The sequence below is a fragment of the Anabrus simplex genome, chromosome 3, assembly GCF_040414725.1.
Source record: "Anabrus simplex isolate iqAnaSimp1 chromosome 3, ASM4041472v1, whole genome shotgun sequence".
In the NCBI taxonomy this organism is placed as follows: domain Eukaryota; kingdom Metazoa; phylum Arthropoda; class Insecta; order Orthoptera; family Tettigoniidae; genus Anabrus; species Anabrus simplex.
Genome location: NC_090267.1, coordinates 325,749,403 through 325,773,871, shown reverse-complemented (window position 1 = coordinate 325,773,871; position 24,469 = coordinate 325,749,403). Strand labels below are relative to the sequence as shown.

The 24,469-nt window shown below is 42.2% G+C and overlaps 1 protein-coding gene across 1 annotated transcript in view; it reads right to left on the bottom strand.

Annotated features, from left to right (window-relative positions):
- Positions 1–24,469, bottom strand: part of LOC136866310 (paired box protein Pax-6) — a 653,040-nt gene that overhangs the window by 452,002 nt on the left and 176,569 nt on the right. The window lies entirely within an intron of this gene.

Sequence of the window (24,469 nt, the reverse complement as noted above, 5' to 3'; positions counted from 1 at the left end):
AGTGATACTCCATCTGTAGGCGTAGTCATGCATTAAACTGTCAGGTGACCCCTCAAAACAAAGAGAATAGTGGTGTGTCGTGAGGTACACAGACTACTACCGTCATTTGAGCACGTTGCACGAAAACCAGCACATCCCGTGGGACATCTTAACCAGGTTCAAGTCGCAAGGGCCGTCACTTTGATCCAGGAAGGATGGACTTTTCGTCGTGTTGCTGTGGATCTCAATGCCTCTCCGTCAGTTATTCAACACTTGTGGAATCGCTACAATGGGACAGGCCAGTTCACAAGGAGGGTTGAACAAGGTCGTGGACGCATGACAACCCCACAGTATGACCGATATCTGACCATCTGTGCGTTGCGGCGTCGTTCAGCAACAGCCAGAGAACTGCAACATGACCTTAGGAGGGTCACTGGAGTCACAGTGTCTGACCATACAGTAAGGAACAGGTTAAGAGAAGTGTCCTTACGACCCAGACATCCTGTTCGAGTGCCCCGTTTAACGCAGCATCATCGCGCAGCTCGCCTTCTCTTTGCCCGTGCCCACGTCAACTGAAACTTCGCCAATGGAGACCTGTGTTGTTCACAGACGAGTCCAGATATACCCTGATACTCCGTGATGGACGTGAACGTGTATGGAGACGCCGTGGTGAGCAGCACATGCCAAATGTTGTCCAGGAAGGCGACCGATTCGGACAAGGTTTTGTGATGGTGTGGGGTGGCATCAGCATTGATGGCCGTACGGATCTTGTCATCGTCCGTGGTGATCTTACCGCCGCGGCGTACATCGAGCAGATACTACTACAGCATGTGTTGGTTGCTGCATACAGTCTTGGCCCTGAATTCGTACTCATGCACGACATTGCCAGGGCTCATGTAGCGCGCGTCACCAGAGCTGTCTTGCGAGAACTGGACATTCAGGAGATGGAATAGCCAGCAGTGAGTTCCGACCTTAATCTCATCGACCATGTGTGCGATAGGCTTGACTGAAGTGTTCGTGGGCATCCTGTTCCACCACAGACTCTCCAAGACCTCGAACAGGCTCTCATTGAAGAATGGGACCTGATACCGCAACGTGACCTCCGTCGACTTATACGGAGCATGCTACGTAGGTGTCAAGCTGTGGAGGACGTTCATTTGGTAGATGTGGTTCGAATGGTGGTACAACATACCTTGAGACCTTACCTACTCAGAGTATGTCAAATCGAAGTGATACTCCATCTGTAGGCGTAGTCATGCATTAAACTGTCAGGTGACCCATCAAAACAAAGAGAATAGTGGTGTGTCGTGAGGTACACAGACTACTGTGGTCATTTCAGCACGTTGCACGTATTTTTTTTTTTTTTTTTTGCTATTTGCTTTACGTCGCACCGACACAGATAGGTCTTATGGCGACGATGGGTGAGGAAAGACCTAGGAATTGGAAGGAAGCGGCCGTGGCCTTAATTAAGGTATAGTCCCAGCATTTGCCTGGTGTGAAAATGGGAAATCACGGAAAACCATCTTCAGGGCTGCCGACAGTGGGGCTCGAACCCACTATCTCCCGATTACTGGATACTGGCCGCACTTAAGCGACTTCAGCTATAGAGCTCGGTCACGTTGCACGTAAACCAGCATATCGTGGAGGACATAAACCATACTGAAACTCTTCAGCTGTGATAAAAATCCATCCTGGAGGACTGTCATCAGTTTGTTTTCACTCCTATTTGGACATTTCCGTTTGTGTTCTGAAAATGAACGCGAATCCATCGATGTTCTTTTGTATACTTCAACGGTAAAGAATAAAGGTTTAGTTGGTAATATACTTGGGTGTGAGGTATGGTTTTGTGGAGCATGGCATACGTTCAAAAACATGTTCCTATAATTTTTTGAACTGTGTATAAACTTACTGCTTTTGTTCATCCTACGGCCATCTTCGGAGTATACACAGCCTGTATAGGCCTATTCAAATGTTGAACCTTTGTTCTACTTCATCATTATTTTACAAGTTGCTTTACGTTGCACCGAGCACAGATAGGTCTTACGGCGACAATGGGACGCGTCCGTGGGCTTAATTGCTGTACTGCCCCAGCATTTCCCCGGTGTGAAAATGGGAAAACACGGATTACCATCTTCAGGGCTGTCAGCAGTGTGGTTTAAACCCACTATCTCTCGAATACCGGCTACTGAGCGCACTTAAGCGACTGCAGCTATCAAGTTCAGCCTTCATCATTCTATAGTTTTGGCCTTCGATGTACTTCTCGTATATATTTTCTCTAGCAACATCACTTCAGTCTTTGATATCCCGAATTAAAACGTTATACTTGTGTCATTACCCTTCATCGTTCAATATGTTGTACTGCACCTTACGTTAGAATTCATTTCTTGATGGATACAGTACTTTTGCATCCATCTCTTGGCACAGGCCAGAGTAAAGTGTAGCTTCCACCGAAGTCCCAGTCAACATCCATGGCTGTGACAATATGGAAGTTGCTGGAGTATGGGTAGTGCTGAGTAATGACATTCGGAGCATGACTAGTGCATCTGAGTGTTATGAAAGGTGCTGCTCATAGGGTCAGCCGTGCTGCAATAGTACTTTCTGATCCAGTGAGGAAAGCAATGGCAAACTACCTCACTCCTCATCTTGCCTAGTACGCCTCATGTTGGTGCTGTCAGTGGTTTTTGGGGTTTCCTTATAACCACATAACCTTTGGTGGTGCTATTTGAGGATCCAACCAGCCTCTGGGCTGATGACCTAACAGACAGACGTTAGAATTTAGAATAGATGTGCATCGATAATTTTATCTGAAGACCCTAATGGAAGCAATTTCTTATTCACTTCAAGGATCACTTATTTTGTCACAAACATCTGCGCCCAAAAACATTTTACGAATAGACATTGTGTTCAAAGATAGTCTGGCTCCATGACTAAATGGTTAGCGTACTGGCCTTTGGCCACCGGTGTCCCGGGTTCGATACCCGGCAGAGTTGGGAAGTTTGACCATAATTGGTTAATTTCGCTGACACGGGGGCTGGGTGTAGGCCTCTGTGACGTCTTCATCATCATTCCATCCTCATCACGACGCGCAGGTCGCCTACGGAAGTCAAATCAAAAGACCTGTATCTGGCGAGCCGAACTTGTCCTCAGACACTCCCGTCACTAAAAGCCATACGCCATTTTATTTTATTTTTTTGTCCAAAGACAATTTGTTCTATCGTTTTCCCCAAAGACTATATGGTCGAATGGTAAAGAGTCCAAAATAAAATAACATCATGTATGCTTGGTACAAGACATCAAATTAAATTTAAGTCTTCCAGTTTAAAGAATTAAGCGTCGACGATTCCTATCTATTTTTTCAACGCACAGATTTAGATAGGTCTTATAGCGATGATGGGATAGGACACATCTAGGACTTGGATGGATACGACCGTAGACTTAAATAACGTAAAGTCACTTGGTGTGAAAATGAGAAACCATGGAAAACCATATTCAGGGCTGCCGACTGTGGGGTTCGAGCCTTCTATCTTCGGAATGTAAGCTCACACCTCCGTGACCCGAACCGTGCAGCCATCTCACTCGGTTTCAGCGTCTCCATTAAAGTCATGTTGTGAATTATTTGTTAACAACACGTCTGTGGAAATCCTTTGGAATAACAACTTTTAATATTGCCGTAACCATGCCACGCTTACAAAACATCTACGAAAAGAGGTTCTATCTTAGAAAATGTAGGTTATGTTACTTTTACCATTTCTGTTTCACAAATATAGTCAGTACTCTAAAGTAGCTTACCGAAACTTTACGCAGAAGACGAAGATTCTCAAGACATGTAACCTATAAGGAATATCGATAATGTATCACCAAAGTAATTTATTTAGTCAACCATGAACGCCCTTTCATTTCATTTTAATAATGTTCTAAATAAAAATACCCTTGGAGAATACCTTATTAAAAGTCCGTAAGTCCAATGTGGTAATTATATTTCTCAGAACACAAATGTCCGCCTCTGTGATGTAGTGGTTAGTGTGATTAGCTGCCACCCCCGGAGGCCCGGGTTCGATTCCCGGCTCTACCACGAAGTTTGAAAAGTGGTACGAGGGCTGGAACGGGGTCCACTCAGCCTCGGAAGGTCAACTGAGTAGAGGTGGGTTCGATTCCCACCTCAGCCATCCTGGAAGTGGTTTTCCGTGGTTTCCCACTTCTCCTCCAGGCAAATGCCGGGATGGTACCTAACTTAAGGCCACGGCCGATTCCTCCCCTCTTCCTTGTCTATCCCTTCCAATCATCCCATCTCCCACCAGCATAGCAGGTGAGGCCGCCTGGGCGAGTTACTGGTCATCCTCCCCAGTTGTATCCCCTGACCCAATGTCTCACGCTCCAAGATACTGCCCTTGAGGCAGTAGAGGTGGGATTCCTCGCTGAGTCCGAGGAAAAAACCAGCCCTGGAGGGTAAACGGATTAAGAAAGAAAGAAGAAAGGAAAGAACACAAATACTTAGTCCAAGTTAAGAACTATTAAGCCTATTATACTTCGACTGGTAATGTTCAAGATGTATTTTAAGGATTTCAAAGTATGTGGTAAACTCACGGTTATCCCTATAAGTTATATCAAAATACATATAATGTCTAAAGAAAGGCTATAGGCCTATGTCTTATTACTTAACATCAAGACCAGTAAAGAAAAAATAATTTCCCATTGTTGGCAACCCTGAAGATGGTTTTCCGTGGTTTCTCTCTTTTGCACCAGGCAAATGCTGGGGCTGTACCTTAATTAAGGTCACGGCCACTTCCTTCCCACTTCTATCCCTTTCCTGTCCCATCGTCGCTATAAGACCTTTCTGTGTCGGTGCGACGTAAAGCAAGCTGTCACATGTGTACGATATGCTTACATACCTGGTATCCATTCTCTGGCTGGAATCACACCCAGGAAACTGCTTGCGCGTCAATATGCCCTTGCCCGATTCACGCTGTCTGATGGGGCATGCAAAACCACTGTTCTTATTGATATCTCAACAAGTAACTGTCCGAATTTGAAAATACTTACATATTTGAACTTGTACGCAGTTGAACTTTTAGGCCAGCTGAATGAACGTGCGCCCTTCCGTTTAAAAATATATAGTTAGTTTCAATATCTCGCTTATTAATTACCCCATGAGAATAAGTAGTAGCCTACATTATTTTACAAGACCCTGGGTATTATTTACGAATATGAAAACAGAATACCGATATATCTAATGGTTTAGTCTTTATTTCAGTGTAACATCTTAGGTGAATAACCCTGTATACTGTCCATCATCTCGTCGCCGTAAGACCTATCTGTGTCGGTGCGACGTAAAGCCCCTAGCAAAAAACAAACTGTCCATCAGGAACAGTATGAAAGAAGCCTATACTCAGAAGTTAACGTCTACAAACTAGAGAAGATTGTTAAGTAAATGGAAAACATACCCCAGTGAAGTTTGCCAAGTTAAAAATAGCAAAGTAGGCCTATACCAGATCAAGATAGTGTAAATTCACAGCACGCTTAGGATTATTGAAATAAATGTGTTATTTAGAAAAACTGAAGGAAACGATTTATATTTCTTGATTTCAGTGTTGTATTGTAATAGAGCCTATTTTGATATGTCGTCGTTGCCGGGACAAAACCTCCCATGTGTTAATATGTTTGGAGTTATACTGACCCGCAGCACGTACATTATGAAGAGCGAGAATGCCTTGACAACTGTCACACAATATTGCACCTTAGATGACAGAACCTTACCGGCCAAAGTTCTAAGCTAAAATATTTCACATAGGAGGTTTTGTCCCGGCAACGACGATGTACTTTCTGAAGTAGGCTATTCGATGTGCCCCATCTATGGTCCATGAACAGCAGTGTTTTGGTGCAGCGAAAGGGTAAGTACTATATTAAGAGCTCTGCTAGGAAGACCACCTAGACTAGCCTATCAAATACCCTTCTACTTTCTTGGCATGAGAAAAAAATCACATCTTATTCAAGTAAGCCCAATGCATCGATATCGTGATGACTGTCAATGTAATAATTAGATTTAATTGAAGCTGTAGTAATTTTGCGATAGTTACTAGAAAACCGCAGATTGTCCAGATATGAGTGTGGAAATAAGCAGGAAACGAACTTGCGTTCAAGAATATTGCTGTTGGTTTCGGGTTGGAAGCTTGGAAAAGGTAAATATTAACAACTGCCGAAGTCTGACCACATTTTCATTCGAGTATAGCAAAGCTATGTGCTTAACATTCCTTTAACAGTGAAATATCCTTGAAGACACTGATCTGCCAAAACAAATTAATCTGAAAATTGTTATTTTGGTTACAACGGCCAAAAGTGAGATTAAGCTGAGATGGAATTTCGAAATGAATACTTGAAACACTTTCTTCCTTGAAAGGTAAAATATTTTGTTTCATAATAATATATTGAATGCCCTTTTTTTTCATCAGAAGAAAGAAAGCAAAGTTGTTTGGTTCATGGAGGTGGATAGAGACCTTGAAGAAGTGGGAATGACATATAATGACACCCAGGAGCGTGTCCCAGTTAAGAAACTGCAGGCCTTCCAGGGTTTTCGAGACAAGCCAAAATTAAAAACAGGAAAGGCACGGAGGCAGAACAGGAAAGAATGACACCGAGAACGCATACGGGAGTACTGGGCAGACATCAAAGCCAGAAGACGTGGTACAAAGTGGCAGAATACGATATGAATGAATTAATATGAGCATAATACGATGCTCAGTTCAGAGACTATCATTCAACGAGTCAACTTGACTCGCTCACATGACACAATGTAGTAATCTGGTATCTAGGTAACTATTTTACATGTTTTCTTTCTTTCTTAATCTGTTTATTGTCCAGGGTTGGCTTTTCCCTCGGACTCAGCGAGGGATCCCACCTCTACCGCCTCAAGGGCAGTGTCCTGGAGCTTCAGACATCGGATCGGGGGATACAACTGCGGAGAATGATCAGTACCTCGCCCAGGCGGCCTCACCGGCTATACTGAACAGGGGCCTTGGTGGGGGATGGGAAGAGGGAAGGAAGCGGCCGTGGCCTTAAGTTAGGTACCATCCCGGCATTTGCCTGGAGGAGAAGTGGGAAACCACGGAAAACCACTTCCAGGATGGCTGAGGTGGGAATCGAACCCACCTCTACTCAGTTGACCTCCCGAGGCTGAGTGGACCCCGTTCCAGCCCTCGTACCACTTTTGAAATTTCGTGGCAGAGCCGGGAATCGAACCCGAGCCTCCGGGGGTGGCAGCTAATTACACTAACCACTACACCACAGAGGCGGACAACTATTTTACATGCACTGAAAAGATTTATTGATGTCAAGCTTTTATGCTGGTAAAAGTTGAGGGCCGTAATTAATTACAATATTGTAAAGTTACACTTTCCGTCCGACTCGTTGGCTGAATGGTCAGCGTACTGGCCTTCGGTTCAGAGGGTCCCGGGTTCGATTCCCGGCCGGGTCTGGGATTTTAATCGCTTCTGATTAATTATTCTGGCTCGGGGACTGGGTGTATGTGTCCGTCCCAACACTCTATTCTTCGTATTCAGACAACACACCACACTACCAACCACCACAGCAACATGCAATAGTGATTACATCTCTCCATATAGGGTTGGCGTCAGGAAGGTCATCCGGCCGTAAAACAGGGCCAAATCCACATGTGCTACGCAGTTCGCACCCGCGACCCCACATATGTGGGGGGAAAGCGGTAGAAAAAGAAGAAAGAAGAAGATTGAAAAAGAAGAATGTAAAGTTGCATTTTCCGCATTACTTTGAAAAACGAAAACATATGAAACTCGACATGGTTCCAATTATTAAAGGTTATTTAACGCTCTAGTAATATGACGAATATGAGTCTGTCGGTGTTAACACGTTGGAATGCAGATGAACACAGCCGGGATTCAAACTAGAGCTCAGGAGGAAAGCGTTTAACCAGCCGCACCACACCGTCTGTCACGTGTAAACCACGCCGGTGGTTATCAACAGTACTATGTAAGAAATCTCAGTTGAATGATAACCGAAGTGTCTTTAAAGTCATATTTATGTGTAGGCCTAGTATAAAATTCGCACGTTTACAGCTTGTGACGTGTCACGGTATTGACTCTCTATACAGAGACAGTTATCTGTCGGCTATTCCGCACGTGTCGTGCCCGACCCTCCCTAGCAGCCTTAATTGCGAGAGCATTTACCCGTGATAAGCCGCAGTCTGATACATGTGTGAGTCATGAGCAAGCTTCAACTGACACACAACTATCAAGTGCCGTTAAGTCCATATGTTCATTATTCTTCTCGGCATCATGTAAAGTGGGAAATATGAAGCGATTCACTTGAAGATTCGAATCCACGACATTGCTGAAGTGTGAAAGGAAGTTACCACTCGTATAAACTTATAGTTTTAAGCTTGCATCCGGGAGATAGTGGGTTCGAACCCCACTGTCGGCAGCCCTGAAGATGGTTTTCCGTGGTTTTCCATTTTCACACCAGGCAAATGCTGGGGCTGTACTTTAAAGAAGGCCACGGCCACTTCCTTCCTATTCCTAGGCCTTTCCTATCCCATCGTCGCCATAAGACCTACCTGTGTTGCTGCGACGTAAAGCAAATAGCAAAAAAAAAACTTATAGTTTTGTTTGTTGTTTGTTCATTGTAGGTGCTAAAGTCATCTTTCGTCATTGTTCTTCTTCCTTTTCTACCGCTTTTCCCACACCTGTGGGGTCGCGGGTCCGAACTGTGTCGTACATGTGTATTTCGCCATGTTTTACGGCAGGATGCCCTTCCTGACGCCAACTCTATATGGAGGGAAGTAATCACTATTGCGTGTTTCTGTGGTGGTTGGTAGTGTGGTGTGTTGTCTGAATATGAAAAATACCCTGTCTCCGAATCAAAATAATTAATCAGACGCAATTAAAATCTCCGACGCGGCCGGGAATCGAAGCCGGGAGCCTCTGAACCGAAGGCCTCAACGCTGACCATTCAGCCAAAGAGTTGGACGTTATCTTTCGTCATTATCATTCATTAATTGAATGAGTACGATGTCCCGTTCCTTTTGCCAAACATGATCAGCGTAACAACCTTTGGCTTACCGGGTTCGACTCCCAGATAGGTGGGGAGGGGAAGGATTTATCCGCGTCTAATTCATTCCTCTGGCTCGGAAAGTGGTTGTTTGTGTTTGTCTTCATTAACGTGCAATGCACTACACACTCAACCACCGCTTTCCCCACACCGAAGGGGTCACGGGTGCGGATGGTATGGCACATGTGAATTTTGCCTTGTTTTATGACCAGATTCTCTTTCTAAGGCCAACTTTATTTAGAGGGATGTAACTATTGCGTGTCTCTGTGATAGTTGGTAGTGCGGTGTGCTGTGCACCGGTTGTAGGCTACAGGGTGGTCGGGAACATCGTGAACTGGGTATAGGCTATGAGCTGGACAGGGTTGGCCATACTGAAAAATATTTTGAGAAAAATAATTCGATATTTTACCCCCTTTTTATTTTATCTGCTGCTGAAGTTAGCCAATCAGATCACTTCGCGAATGAATTTAAATCGGCTTTGTAAGGCGGTCTTATTAAATCTGCACGTGGCTCACGACCAGCTTGACAGCACCAGTCGAAGGAAAGAAAACTTCGCCAGGGAAGGGATTTGAACACGAATCTGTGAGGTGAGAGGATCGCGCCATAGCAGGTGACATCGGTGTATGGCTCTCAAGCCGGTCTTAAGCCACGTGCAGCTTTAACAGCACCGCCTCGCAATGTCCATTTGAATTCATCCGCCAAACGATCTGATTGGCTAACTTCAGCAGCTGAAAAAATAAAAACGGCGCGAGATATCGAATTATTTTTCTCAAAATATTTTTCAGCATGGCCAACCCTGTAATGCTCATGTACCCGATTCACGTTGTTTCCGACCACCCTGTATGAAGAGGTGTGTATTTTAACACCCAGTCCAAAAGTCAGAGGAATTAACCAGGATCCGGCTAAAACTCCAGATCCGACCCCGAATCCAACTCAAGACCCTTTCAACCAAAGGTATCGATGCTTACGTTTTAGGCAAGGAGTCAGACAGTACCAACCAACACACATATCCAGGATGGCGCACGAATAGTTGACACATTTGAAAAACCAAACCAAACCCCATGGCACTACAGCCCTTGAAGGGCCTTGGCCTACCAAGCGACCGCTGCTCAGCCCGAAGGCCTGCAGATTACGAGGTGTCGTGTGGTCAGCACGACGAATCCTCTCGGCCGTTATTCTTGGCTTTCTAGACCGGGGCCGCTGTCTCACCGTCAGATAGCTCCTCAATTCTAATCACGTAGGCGAGTGGACCTCGAACCAGCCCTCAGATCAAGGTAAAAATCTCTGACCTGGCCGGGGCCTCCGGGTAAGAGGCAGGCACGCTACCCCTACACCACGGGGCTGGCTAGACACATTTGAAAAGCAAATATAAAATGCTACTTGTGTACCATGTTGTTAAAATTTCGTTCACACTTTCCCTGTTTCATGGAAAGATCTGTACAGGTGACACTGCTGCTTTTTCTCCCAATGCCTGCATTCCAGTGACCTTTATGCCATGGCCGACCGCGGCGACACAAAGGAAATTTCGAGCTGAATTTCAGATTAGGTGGGCACCAGCAAGGAGCACCATCCTTCGCTTATACAGAAACTTTGAAGAACACGGCAGTGTGAAGGAAGAAAAGTGACCACGTGCACCAGCAGTTTGGTCTCCTGTGGGTCGCTATGCAGCGCAGCACACACAAGTCAACACGGGGAGCTTCAAGAGGAAGTAGAATATCGCGCCATTTAGTTCAAAGAATGTTACACGGTGAACTTCAGTTGTACCCGTGCAAAATGACTGTACTACACAAGCTCACAGATCTTCACAGTGCGCCTTATGGGCTCAAGATAAAGATGAAGTAGGCTACTATTTGACACTTGGTTCTCTGATGAAGCCTATTTTCATCTCAATGGGGCAGTTAATAAACAAATCGTGCGGTTCTGGGCTACAGAAAAACCAGACATTATTCACACAAAAACACGTATGGAGAAAAAGTGAGTCTGTGGGTAGCTCTGTCAGGTCATTGGTTAATTGGACCATTTTTCTTCAGTCAAACAGTTAATGCACAGCGATACGAGGACATGCTGGGGAATGAATTCATGCCTCAAATTCTAGCTATCCCTATTCATACGCAGTGGTTTATGCAAGATCCTGCAAACCTCACACAGCTAGCGGTGTTGAGTGTTTGAGGGGAGTATTTGGTGATGGTGTAATGTCTCTTTGTTACCCACAGTACAACAATAATGGCGGATTCTCATGGCCTCCTTAAAGCCATGATTTAAATCCTTATGATTTATTTTTAAAGGGCTATTTGAAAGAAAAACTCTTCGCTTCAAGACCTCAAGGCCGCATGGAATTGCGTGCTCGGATTGTGCAGCTCTGCAGTGAAATTCACAGCCGTAAAATCGTCAGAAATATGCGTACTCGTCTCGAGGAGATTATCCGCCTCAGTGGAGGCCACGTTGAACCTGTGATGTAGTGAAATGTATTTCCAGAGTCCAAGCTGCCTGTGTCTAAAATTTCATTAAGTGTTCTATTAAAAATAAAGTTATTCTAAAATTAAATGTGTCAACTATTCGTGCGCCACCCTGTAGTTAAATGCAAAGGTTTAGTGGCAGGAAGGGCATCCGGTAATAAAAATGGGCTAAATTCATATATAGGAGACAACTCGAACGTGAGACTCCATAACGATGTGGGAAATGCGGTAGTTGAATAATCATAAGAATAAGAAGAAGAAGAAGAAGAAGAAGAAGAGTGAGTTGGGACTTTCTGACAACATGTATCTGGACTACTGTAGAGTGAATGACTTCATTTACTCGTGCAGCTCTGGAATATGTTCTTGGATTAGAAGTAAAGTCCAACTCAAGCATTTTTCTGCGAATTCCTTTGAGAGATAACGGGGTGCCGGAATATTGCACTGATTCAACCAAGTCTATTGACGATTAACCGCCGGTAATGCCTCCAGAGAAGATCGAGATTCGATTCCAAGCTTTGAACATAAGATGCGAACGTTCAAACCGCTGAGTTAGTCGATTAATTAGTGAGTCAGTCAATTCGTTTGTTCGTTCGTTAGTTTGTCATATAGGCCTAAAATATTTTTTTATTCATTCACACACACATATTTATTTATTTATTTATTTATTTATTTATTTATTTATTTATTTATTTATTTATTTATTTATTTATTTATTAATATAGGACGAGTAGTAACTTACAAGTCTGCCTCTGTGGTGTAGGGGTTAGTGTGATTACCTGCCACTCCCAGAGGCCCGCGTTCGATTCCCGGCTCTGCCACAAAATTTGAATAGTGTTACGAGGCCTGGAACGGGGTCTACTCAGCCTCGGGAGGTCAACTGAGTAGAGGGGGGTTTCGATTCCCACTTCAGTCATCCTCGAAGTGGTTTTCCGTGGTTTCCCACTTCTCCTCCAGGTAAATGCCGGGATGGTACCTAACTTAGGGCCACTGCCGCTTCCTTCCCTCTCCCTTGCCTATTCCTTCCAATCTTCCCATCCCACCACAAGACCCCTGTTCAGCATAGCGGGTGAGGCTACCTGGGCGAGGTACTGATCCTTCTCCCCAGTTGTATCTCCCTTGAGGCGGTAGAGGTGGGATCCCTCGCTGAGTCCGAGGGATAAACCAACCCTGGAGGATAAACATATTAGGAAAGAATTATATTGGCTGGGAGAGGTTACCCCAGGAAAGCTGCATCAAAACAGTCTATTTACTCATGAAACTAACAACAACGACTGTCTTCATTTCAACTTCCTATACAGTTCCTATAGCCATCTGATTGAAGGACTTTCATTACTTTTGTAACAACAAATAACATAGTCTAGACAAATTAAATTCTTTACATTTATATTGAGTTTAGTTCCAAACCACATATAATGGATTATCGATTACTTTGAAGTATTCTTAGTAAAAACATGATGCTTATGTTACACAAATTAACAGCTTAAAAAAATTCTGAATTGTTAAGAGTAAGAATTTCAACTACCGTACTACAGTACTAAACATCACCACTTTGTAAATACATACTACGTCTATGGAGAGAAACTATGGAATCATTCCCTTTCTATGCCAAAGGGTACATGGCCCACTTCCCGCAGGCGGTAATCATTAGTCTGTTATCTGTGAATGTATTTTCTGGCGAAGTTACGATTCAAATTTCCCTGCGTATAACAATGGATCGAACGACTGACATCAAATGGTGAGGAGCGTGCCGTAACCGGCAGCTAGAGCCACCTGGTAGACGCTGTGTGGTACTACGCTCCCTCCCATCCTCCCAGCATCACGGACTGCTAGTTCTCTTATCCCTCCGTTCTCGCTGGAGGGTGAAGGGCGCTCACTCCTTCAGACGCGTTAACGAAGCAGCAAATGAAAGCACGACTTTATGCAGGTCTTGAAATCTTCACCATTTCAAATCACTTTGTTTATGGTGGGAAAAAATATTGATTATTATTATTATTATTATTATTATTATTATTATTATTATTATTATTATTATTATTATTATTATTATTATTATTCGTACTAAAGCTAATTTGCACTACACTTATTTTTACTTGCGCCCTCACCCTCATAGCCCAGGACTGTGGAGGAAAAGGAAGTAGTTCGATTCTATTCTACGGATACTTTCCACATATAATCTAAGTGTGTGTGCTTTTTCAGCATTTAGTCAGAAAGGAAATGGCGTATGGCTTTTAGTGCTGGGAGTATCAAGAACAAGTTCGCTTGCCAGGTGCATGTCTTTTGAATTGACAGCCGCAGGCGACCTGCGCGTCGTGATGAGGATAAAATGATGATGAAGACGACACATACACCCAGGCCCCATGCCAGTGGAATTAACCAATTATGGTTAAAATTCCGGCCCTGCCGAGAATCGAATCCGGGACTCCTGTAACCAAACGTCAGCGCGCTAACCATTTAGCCATGGAGCCGAACATTAAGAAAGATGATCGGATGCTTCTGATTTGAATTCACGGAAAACTATTCCCATTTATAATCCCAACTAAGTTAGTTACAGATTCATGTGCAAACACCACAATCACAATTGATAGATAGATAGATAGATAGATAGATAGATAGATAGATAGATAGATAGATAGATAGATAGATAGATAGATAGATAGATAGATAGATTGATTGATTGATTGATTGATTGATTGATTGATTGATTGATTGATTGATTGATAGATAGATAGATAGATAGATAGATAGATAGATAGATAGATAGATAGATAGATAGATAGATAGATAGCTTGATTGATTGATTGATTGATTGATTGATTGATTGATTGATTGATTGATTGATTGATTGATTGATTGATTGATTGATTGATTGATTGATTGATTGATTGATTGATTGATTGATTGATAAGAGGCACTGAAAGAAAAGAAGTGAGCAACTTTTTCAGAAAGTAGCCTATTTAAGTCTCCCGATCAGTAGGCTAAGTAAGTCCCGTAAACGAGACAACAAATAACATTTCTATCGTATTGTAATGCAATAGATTCAATGCTTTTTGAAACACGTATTTCTGACAGAGGCCTATAAAATGCTGACGTGCTAAAATGGCTAATGTAACAAACAAACAAACAAACAAACAAACAAAAAAAGAGAGAGATTGATATCTTTTTTGCGCAAGAAACATCTTTGGTGATCTGAAGTGTTCATTTATCCGTGTAAAATAATCGTCTGACACGCAGTTTCAGTATACCTAATATCTGGGGCAGACTGACATGAGGATGTAATATTAAGACGAGATTAAAAACATTTTCTGAATTGTAGAATATGTGGAAAAGACACGCACAAAATTCACTATGTCTTCTGACCTTCTGATGGTAGGCTATTTTCGAGTTCCACCTTGAAGTGTGACTTCATAACCCAGCTATGGAGGTACGTATGTATGTAGCCTAAGCATGTAATAGTAATCCCATAAAACTTTAGATCGTTCAAAGTCCAAATTAAAAATGCTTGACGTATTTAATTTCAATCTTAGCAGTACTAAATATTGCCAGTAGAAAAATCAGTACACTAGTTACCCACGGTCTATGAATAGCGAGCTTGCGTTTTACTTGGAGACTCCGGGTTCGATTCCCGGTTAGGACAGGAATTATGATCTGGACCTGAGAGCTAGTTTGTGGTCCACTCGGCCTATGTGTGAACATCTGAGAGGCTATCCCACGGTTAGTTAGCAACTTCGGTCTAGAAATCTAAGAATAACGAACCGCGTCACACTGACCATGCGTCTTCTGACTGAGCAGCGGTCGGTTCGTAGGTCAAAGTTCACCGACACTGTAGAGCCGCTGTGTTTGTGTGTTTGTTTGTGATCACAATAAACTATCTTCTACCACCTTCTAACCTACGTCCTTACAGAGTATAAACTTGAAGTGATAGACTTAATGTGGTATAACATTAATACCGGTATTAGGTCTATCTGATATTGAGTCATGTCTGTATAATAATTTATTAGTTACTTAATTGTATTTAATTGAATGTATCAAGACAAGCTTATTATTTGGTACAGAAAATATCAATAGCATGGCACTATCATACGTGCAACGTACGCAGAATGAATTAAAATGTGATGTGTCTTCATCTCACTTCTGACAGAGGCCTATAAAATGTAGACGTGCGAAAATGGCTAATGTAGCAAGAAAAAATAAAAAGAGAAAACAAGAGATTGATATGTGATTGATTATACGATATGTTGTAGGCCTACTTGTCTCGATATTGAATCAAATATTCCTTTTAGAGTGACCAGAAAACTTGCCATCCACTTGTTAAGAATAAAACATTGTCTAATCGATTTAATTTAATTCAGGATAAACCAATTAGTAGTCTATGCACACGTATACACACACGCGCAATTAGTTCTGAGAATGGATGACTGCAGTTCCCTAATTAGTGGATATTTACAAAATAGTAGGTGTCCGGCTGTCGCTGGTATTACCTGAAACGGGCGATAATACTAATTAACAGGCCTCATTTTCACTTGGCTCTGCACACTCAGTTGCTTCATACAGCGATTCCATATAAACAGGTTGGAACATACAGTCTATTAACAATCAGGACGCACGACGACTGTTCCTTGGCTCGACTCCAAATGAGTCCGGTAACTCACACAATCAACACAGTTGACATGACTGCTCCACACAGTGAACTACTCAACACTGACACTAAACAGAGGTCACATAACGACGACAACAACAATAATTCAACAGAGCTAACCAGCCCTGGAATACTCCTCACAATAACGACAATTAACACTGCTCCAACTCTACTCACACCAACTGTTCCACACAACTGACTCCACGTCTGTACACCCACTGTACTCAGTACTTCGCAAGAGCACACACACAGTACTCCGCTCCGTATTCCACGGCAGTACACACATTCCGCATTCCAGCAATACTCCAACACGACGATTTTTTGACGATGACTGCGGGCGGACTCCCACGACACCAACTCGCGACAGCCAGCACTGCTGCTGTCCACCTCCACTACACTCATATTCGCCCGACTCCAAAACGCATCGATATTTGCGGGCAGGGGCCAATAACCTCGATGATTTGCCTCATATAAACACCAATCATCATCATCACCAGCACCATCACCACCACCGTTATTATCATCTACAGGGCAAGCAGTGATCCTGTGATAACAGAAGTATTTCTGGATTGTAGGCCATGATCCTGTTGGGTTTCTAGTTCCCAACGTTTCACCGGAAACTTTTCCCGGTATTTTGAAGAGTCAATGGATCATGAAACGCAACTGGACTACGTCCTACGACGAACAGACCTGGGGAATACTTCTATGACTATCGTGACACTAGCCGTGAAAGCCTAAGCTGTCAGTTGTGTTACTGCACCTGTCATTTGAACATAGGCTATCTGAGAAAGGTTCAATCGGTTGCAAATCTAACGAGCTACAGCAGAAGTTAATGTTGTTGTAAGTTACCTTAGAAAGGCATGTACTATTAACGTTGCATACGGCCTGATATTGTCGGCCTGGTGTTGACGTACAAGGAAGGAAGTATTACCGGTAAAAAGGAAGTTTGATATTTTGCATGACTATTGATATCATGATTACTGTCACGGAAGCTCCAGTTTTCCGTAAAATACAAACTAATAATAATAATAATAATAATGTTATTTGATTTTACGTCCCACTAACTACTTTTACGGTTTTTGGAGACGCTGAGGTGCCGGAATTTAGTCCCGCATGAGTTCTTTTACGTGCCAGTAAATCTGCCGACACGAGGCTGACGTATTTGAGCACCTTCAAATATCACCGGCCTGAGCCAGGAGCGAACCTGCCAATTATTATTATTATTATTATTATTATTATTATTATTATTATTATTATTATTATTATTATTATTATTATTTCCTGGAAATTTTCTGTTCAAGTTCAATGACAATTTTAACACAATTCATTATCGCTTATTAGAATACATTTTCACCAAACTTCGTGGCAAATTAGATTCTCGCTCAGTAAAATACTAACTACAGTACCTTGACAATTAATCTTGTTTCAGTAAATGTTTTACTTAAACTGTGAAGGAGAGAGAGCAAGAGGTCGACTTCAAGTAAAGTTTCAGAAAAAGGGGAAGTAGTTTCAAAGGTAGGTACGGAAAAGGAAAACTCCCTAGGCTTTTCACACCTAACCCCGTTGGGTTAGAACAGAATAACACATCACGCAAATGACTGGAAACGCTAATAAACTCTGCTAGAGTACCCATGTTCATCATTCAACGCTGATCCCCTAGGAGTAAGCCCTACTGCTTCTCTAGAGAAGCATTTATCTTGAAGAAGAACTTCCGCTGACCCACAACAGTAGCTCCCTGACACCCAGTTATTAAGTATGTTGAGTATTTAGCCCGAAGTTTGATTTGATCCTCAACAGCTCCGCCGTCAGCTGTCATAGATAGCCTAGGCCGAACCAGAAGTTGCTATTACAAACCAGTCTGCCAAGCCCACTGAAATGCATACACCAAGTGACCTTTTGAACGACATTTTCACATCATACGTAACAGGCAGTGGCTACAGAAGGAATGGCAGTCACTTTCATATCGTCAAAGCCAAGGATGAGAGTGAGTAAAGTCAATATAAGTAGCCTAAACAGAAGATATAGTGCACTCTATTCACTAGGTCTCGTTAGCAAAGGCATATTATTAAGTAGATAGAAATAAACAGAACATTGTGAAGCCTATTTTCGTGAACTAATAGAATTAAGTTGTCCACGTTTTCGTCTAATACTTTTTCCCTGTTCTCCCGCGGAATATACGCTATATTACCGAAAATTCCTCTCAGGAGCTTGTCCTGCATTTCAATGGATTAGAGCGGATAACGGAAATCTTTAATGTGCTATTTCCAAAGCTATTATTGTTTGTGTATCTCAAGTTGAAGCTGGGATATAAATTAACCGTAAGGCTGTTGGGATAATTCCAATAAATGGTTCAAAGAAACGAATGCCGATCTGTTGAGCGAACGTATTCCGTGGAGGAGAGCTCAATCGTTCCGCACGCCCGCCGCGGTTCAATCTGATTAGTGCCCCTCCCCTTCGGCACAGCCGGCCTAATCAAGACAGAAAACATAGAGATACTGCTACCAAGTGGGAACTTTCACAGATTACTAAGAATGTATTGTTTAAACATATTAAGGCAACTCGAATTCTATATTTATGCACACATCTCTATTACAGACCGTTATGTCAGTCAACGTTCAGTCTACAAGCCTCTGTGAAAAAAACCATTCCCCTCTACAATCCTCTATTTGTAACTGGAGTAGCCCCATAGCCCCGCTCAGTATTCAGAACCTTATCATTAACACTACAACGCCCAACCTAGGTCAATTTGATCGAGCTGAATTTGAAGAGTTTAATTTTAACCTTTGATACTGATCTACGAGAACCTTTCTTGACTTTTATTCACTTTGCGAATATTTCATTATTACGAAATACTGAACTTTTCGAAAAAATAGCAGTTTTACGTAGAGCGCCCAACGAGGGTCATTTTGACCCACGTTTTTGTTGGCATCTCTGATTGTGAAATACTTCGCGTCACCGCATTTACTCAGTCAACAATGGCATTAGATGCAAGAGAAGCAACAATGCTTATATTTATTTGAAGTTGTTGGTCATGATGTGGTTATTGTCTGCTTCTCTTGAGAACTTGTTTGCGTGAAGATGAAATCCTGCGAAAATTACAAAATATTATGGAGGGAGAATCTAACGGGAGAAATGTAAATTCCGATGAATCAGATGTTGATTTCGTACTTCCAGCAGACAAATCATCCAACTATTCTGAATGCAAGGAAATGGAATGGACAACAAATGAATATAGATGTGTGTGTAGGACTATTACAAACAATACAGAAATATAAAGAAATTGAAAAAGACATGAGAGACCTCTCTCCTTCTCTTCATAGTACTTTTTTTTCTCTTTATCTCCAATTCATGGATGTAAATTCATTTGCTGACTTTTTGATACGATTTCTAATATACTTGTATTGTTGTAAATGTAATTTACGAAGAAGCTGTACATTGTTGTCCATATGACTGGATCTCCAATAAATATTACTAACCATAATATTTCTTTAATTTCAAAATTATATTAGCAACGATAAAATCATTATACCAACATTTTACACCTTGAGTCAAATCAAGCCACGTTGGGCGTTAAAGGCAAACGGAAAAGCTGGGCATTGGAGTGTTAAATAGTTACAAACTGAATCTAACCATCATTTGTCTCCCTCTGCTTCTCATATCCTCCATAGTACAGTAGAGTCCATTATTATCCTAGGGTTTCCTGCCTTCTCCAACCGGGCCGATGACCTTCGATGTTAGGCCCCTTTAAACAACAGGCATCAACATCATCATCATCATCATCCTTCTCCAATTACCGAAGCTGATTTATAATCTATCCAGTTTCTTCTTAAGCCTTCATCTCCACATTCCGCATGCTCTGCTGCCATTGCTCCCATCAGATTGCAGGGTAATAATTTTCTTCACCTTCATGTCTGTTACTTCCAACTTATGAATAAGTTATCTTGAGACCACCCAGTTGTCACTCCCGTAGAGCAAAGAAGTTCCAGAAACAGACCGATGCAAAGACAGTGCCTTACGAGTGCTCAATTCTTTCTTACAGAACTCCGTTGATCACTGCATTACCTTGATTCGAACTTAATTTACTACACTACGATTCTGAGGGAATACACATCAAAAGTACTTGAAATGATCCACCTGTTCCAGTTATGCATTTTCTACCTGTGATTCAATCCTCTTAGGTTTTATCCAAACTGACATCACTTTAGTCTTGAATATGCTCATTTTCATAGCGTACTCACTGTGGGCCTATGTGTTTTAAAGCTGGAAGATATTGAAACAGCTTACTACATTTTCACCCAAAAAAGATTTCTCCATGCCATTTTATACCTTTCAGCAGTGGAATCGCATGCTTAAAATCTTTGGGTGTTTACACAGAGCTGACAGTAGATTAAAAAATCCCATGTATAGGCGTAAGTTGCTCTTCAGTAGGTCAGTACGTTAACAGGAGCTCAGTTACCCTATATTGTGACACCTCTTTGGTTCATTAAACAATATTTTATGTTACACGTGCGACTGTCAACAGTGCCATGCGGTTAGTCAATTAACCCCTCCGGGGTAACAGCTCTGTGCATTAACCACTGGCACGGACTACGTAATTAGTGCTGCCATCTTTGGGATTTGGTAAGAACTTTCAGAGAATGCATTGGAAGCGGGTCAGTGGTCCGCAATCCACTGCCTGTTCGATATGAAGCAGCCATCGGATACACATTGGGCAGGCAGGGCCCTGATCACACAAAAAACTGTGAACATTTTCGCCATACCCACAGCATTACCCCTTCAAGCTCTAGCTATGCAATACGCCAAAGTTTGTAGTTCAAAACGATGTAATCAGCTGGCGTGCCGCGTGATTCAAATACTGTAGAAGCCATAAGTGAATCGACACTTACAACCTCGTAAATACATTTTCAACTACAGAAAATCTTGTTCTCATCATACAATATCGTGTAAATTTCAAGAGTTTTGGGATTACAGTACCAAGGTGTTCACGTGTTCGTGAGATCCTTAAGACGAGACGCCCTGCCTTTCAGTAAAGGATACATGTCAGCTATGGACAAATTATAGTCTTGTGTAACTCCAGCAACAATACAGAGGTGCTGGGTTCCATTTCAGTTCCGTCCAGGATTAATCGGTGTTTAAAAATAACATTTATTTTACGTCCCACTAACTACTTTAACAGTTCTCGGAGACGCCGATGTGCCAGAATTTTATCCTGCAGGAGATTATTAACCTGCCAGTAAATCTACTGACACGAGGCTAACGTAATTTAGCACCTTCAAATACCACCGGACTGAGCCAGGTTCGAACCTGCCAAGTTGGGTCAGAAGTCCAGTGATCTACCTTCTGAGCTACTCAGCCCGGCTAATCAGAGTTTTGACAGGGTTCATCCAGCCTCATGAGATCAAATGAGAAGTAGTCTAATACGAGAGCCAACTGACCCGGTCAAGAAAGGCTAGGAGTATAGATGATGAAATCATGACACTGACAAATTATATCTCAATGTATACAGGTCATGTGGGTGGACAGTAGTCCTTTTGGAAGGATAAATAACATATATGTGCCTTAACATGTTGTCTCTCCATTGACGGAACATTACCAAATGACTTTCATGTCGTGTAGTAAAGATCACTCCGGTGTATTTTTTTACTATTATCCATAAGATCAGTATATTTCTAATCTAAGACTACTTGGCGATTTGTATTCCAGTTGATTTTTTTAAAAGATAAGCTAGGAAATTGAATTTTCAATGCAGGTTCTGTGTGCTACATAAGTTATCTGACATGGTAAATTGATTGGAATAATGGCCGATCACGAACCTCTAAGTAGACAAAAGCAGCTGAATCTCTAAAGAATATATCAAGCAATACCAAATTCCGGCATAAAACTTATATTTGTCTAACAATTTGCCTTCATTCCTCAATTCAGTAATCACGTGACTGAATCCAACTTTCTGATTTGCTGATTTGGAACTGGCCATTTTTATCACAAGGTATCATGAAGTTGGACGTTTTTGTAATTGATAAGTTCGTCCATTTTAAACTCATTTCTGGCCGTTCTTGGATCGCATCGACATCAAAATCGTAATCTTTCTGACAGGTGCTATTAGAACTACTGGATAAACATTCTGTGAATAAATGGGGATACCATGTTTATGACAAGGCTACTCAAATTAATTTAGGCGGTAATTAAATTCGACAACAGCAAAAACACTCGTTAGAAGTATATATAAAGGCGATCGATTTTAAAGAAAGGTACAAAGATGTCTGAAATATAAAATAAACAACACAAAATTGATAATCACCCAGAAGTTAAAGACATATATTAGAGGTATTCACCACTAGTTATAGGTATGTGCCTTGCATTTAAAGAGCAGGCAGACTTCAAGGAAATTGCAGGTAGTATGAGTAGATGCTCAATTAGATCACTGCCCAACATCTAAGTATCGAGGTGTAATATTGGATCGTGCTCCCACCTACGAACAACACTGCATGATCATCAAGCATAAAGTGTCAGCTAGAAACAACATCCTTCTCGAATTGTCTGGAACCAATTGGGGTACACAATACACATCCAAAGACGATGAGAACTACTAACTGTGTTACTTCGTTGCAGAGTTCGCTTGCCTTGTTTGGTACAGATCCAGTCATGCTAAACCAGTTGACATTTCTCTAAATGAAACATGTCGACTTACCACTGGCTGTTTGAGACCAAAACCACGAGATAGAATCTACTGTTTGGCTGGAATCGCCCCACCAGATATTAGAAGAGAAGTTGCATATATGAATGAGAGAACTAAAGCACTTGCCTTATGTGCACACCCATTGTACGGATATGAACCTGCCCACCGACGATTGAGGTCTAGGAGGAGTTTCCTGAATACAACCGAAGATCTAAACGAGTCTGCTCAATTCAAAAGGTTGAGATTATGGATGTAATTAGAAATCCTCAACTTGCTGGTTGGATGCTACCAATTGAACATCTCCCTCCAGGACATGAGGAACATTGGTCTACTTGAAAAGCGTTGAACAGGCTTCGCACTGGGGTTGGTAGATCAAGAATCAGTATGGTAAAGTGGGGCTTTCCTGGCACATCCAGGCTATGTGAATGTGATGAAGACCAAACTACAGCCCATTTCATGAACTGTAGTAAGTGTCCTTTAAATTGCACAATGGAGAACCTGATGGCTGCGACACCTAATGCCCATGATTAGGAAAAATTCTGGCCAGGCACCATTTGATATATGCGTCATTAAGTATCATTATGTTAAGTAAAATGTATGCTTCTGATAGGGTACGAATAAATAAATAAACCACTAGCTATGTTAGGTTAAAGGGAAGGTCGAGGTTACATGTTTCAATTCTGAAGCAAGCATATTCAGTCCCAGATCTTCCTCTTCCGAGTGTTATGGTTCACCGAGCGAGTTGGCTATGCGGTTAGGGTCGCGCAGCTGTGAGCTTGCGTTCAGAAGATAGTGGGTTCGAACCGTAGTGCCGCTAGCTCTGAAGATGGTTTTCCGTGGTTTCCCATATTCACACCTGGCAAATCCTGAGGCTGTACCTTAATTAAGGCCACAGCGGCTTCCTTCCCACTCCTAGCCCTTTCCTATCCCAGCGTCGCCATAAGACTTATCTGTGTCGGTGCGACGTAAAACCAATTTTAAAAATGAAAAAAGTTATTCAGACTGTTTGTATCCAATTAGTTTTTATAATTTAATTAAACAATCCCATTTCCTTTTCTAATGCTTCTCCTACCAAGCTCGATAGCTGCAGTCGCTTAAGTGCGGCCAGTGTCCAGTATTCGGGAGATAGTAGGTTCGAAGCCCACTGTCGGCAGCCCTGAAAATGGTTTTCCGTGGTTTCCCATTTTCACACCAGGCAAATGCTGGGGCTGTACCTTAATTAAGGCCATGGCCGCTTCCTTCCCACTCCTAGCCCTTCCCTGTCCCATCGTCACCATAAGACCTATTTGTGTCGGTGCGACGTAAAACAACTAGCAAAAGAAAAAAACAACCTAATGCTTCTTCCGGTATAGACCTCGTCAATTTGTTCATTCTGTTAGATATTTCACCCTTGCTATAATGTGGCATCATTTTCAATGACCGCGAAGAACTAATAACACTGCTATGTAACTCTGTAAATGAAAATCCCCTTTCCTTTTATATTTCATTTTTTGTCACGGGATCATTTCACCATTCACACAATCCAATTCTAATGTGTTAATCGTATTGTAAACTTCAATTTACCCCTAATCAGGCAACACTGAAACCTGCGGCTTTTGATTTGCATCCGTCGTTGATGGATTAGTTATTGAAGTTACAGTAATAATG